Source organism: Octopus bimaculoides, chromosome 11 (genome assembly GCF_001194135.2).
Source record: "Octopus bimaculoides isolate UCB-OBI-ISO-001 chromosome 11, ASM119413v2, whole genome shotgun sequence".
In the NCBI taxonomy this organism is placed as follows: domain Eukaryota; kingdom Metazoa; phylum Mollusca; class Cephalopoda; order Octopoda; family Octopodidae; genus Octopus; species Octopus bimaculoides.
In genome coordinates, this window is record NC_068991.1 from 80,003,774 (window position 1) to 80,006,091 (window position 2,318).

The following is a 2,318-nucleotide window of genomic DNA, read 5'->3' on the forward strand; positions in this document are numbered from 1 at the left end:
GTGTGTGTGTGTGTGTGTGTGTGTATATATATCTATGTATGTATGTATGTATGTATGTATGTATGCATGTATGTATGTATGTATGTATGTATGTATGTATAGACATACTAGAATATTTTAAATTTTTACCTAATTCTTCGTACATAGAAAGAAAAACTTATGAACCACTTTCTTTGATTTTCGACACTGGTGCGAGAGAGTGGTGGGGGCGGGCTATCGGACGTATTTACAAAAACGCAGGATTGCAGAGAAGGAACCAAAGCTTAGAGAGTGCCAACTTGTACTGTATTTTGTGTGATGATAATTTCTCACATCCCCAGATAAATCTTAGCTATTTGAGTGAAACGGAGTAGAGGAAAACTGGTTGAAAGAGCACCCTGGTCACGCTTGATGTCATGTGAGTTCTGTTAGAGGGTCATTACGCTGAGAGTACACGTATTTGTGAAATGCTGAACCGATTTCAATGAGAAGATGGATCGACTGATCGAAGAACAGTTATTTACAGCTTCTATATAAAGAATGCAATACACGACGTAACCTTCTCACTTTTTAAAAAGAATTATTGATGCATTCAGTAGTTTGTTCATTGTGTTTATAATCGAAGACAGAAATCTATAAATTCATTCTGTAGTGCAAGGTTCCAGTTTTGTAAGAACAACAATGAAGCAATAAAGTGTATTATGTGGGTGATGTGGTTGTTATTTCTAGCATTGCAACAGACTATGTACAGACATTTCCTCACTGGATGACAGCAATGACAATGAGGATAAAAACGACGATAGGGATGAAGGCGATGATGATAATGACGATGATGATGATAGCAGTGGTGGTGGTAGCGATGATGATGATGATGATGATGAAGACGATGGCGTTGGTGGTAATGAAGAATATCATCCTCATCACCATCCTCATCATCATCATCATCATCACCATCGTCATGATTATCACCAATCGGCAACAACGTCATGCAAACATTTTTCATACTATTGCCATTGATTGAGATTTTTCAATTTTTTTCATTTTTTTTCTTTTTCTTTTTGTTTGTTTGTTGCTTTCTTCTTCGTATCCTAACAAGTTCCAAATACCTTTAACCATTCCTCGGATACATTCCATTTCCTCCACCACCGCCAGGCAAAACATCTTTGGAGCAAAACATACAAAAGCTAAACTAGTCTTTCTGCTGCTTTTATTATATTTTTTCCTCTCAGAACTATTTTAGATTTTCTAAAAATAAATGGATTAAAAGAAGAGAAAAAGAAATAAAGATACTGACTGTAAATTTTGAAATATTTTGAAATAGTTTTTTTTAGTTCCACAACCTACGTATACCTATAAAAGGTGAACCGTTTTTTAAACGTAATTGGGTCATTATTGTTTATTTAATTCGATTTACATCGATAGTAATGTGTTTGCTTTTGCATGGCTTGTCTATTATTTGCATACATGCAATATATATGTATACATATACATATATATGCATATAGAGATACTTATTTCTATACATATGCACACACCTACATACATTGGTAGCACATGTATAATACAAACAGACATGCTCACAAACATATATATGTAAACACCGGCAATCATACACACGTTAACATATACACACATTAAGGCAGCAAGCAAGCAGAATCGTCACCGCGCAGTCCTTACTTTCTGAGTTCAAATTACGCCGAGTTCAAATATCCCTTTCATCCTTTTGGGGTCGAACAAAATTAAGTCCCAGTTGAACACTGAGGTCGATGTATTCTACTTTTCCCCATTTGTACATAAATTTGAGATCAATAAATACACACATAATTACATATATTTATACCTAATTACATGCATATAGGCTCGAATGCTTTGAGACATGAATAATTATGCACACGTGCACAAATCCATCCATTTCATACATAACTACCCATTTACCTACCTACCTACCCACCCACCCATACATACACGTATACGAAGTATCAACAGCCACCTATTCGTAGCTTCATCCTTACGTAAACACATGCACGCACACATAAATACGCACGTACATATATACAAGCAGCGGTATATTTCTGTACGTACTTCTGCATGTGTATATATAGAAGATTATACACACACATATATATATATACAGAAATATATACCAACTCCAATTTGATCGTAGCAAAAGGCCGAGAAGCAACTATACGTATAAATATGCATACATTCATGCTGCTTCAGGTTCCTGAGTTGATCACGTGCACACAATCACATGTACATAAGGAAAAGAAATACACACACAAACAATGATGAATCACACACACACACACACACACACACACACACACACACACACACAC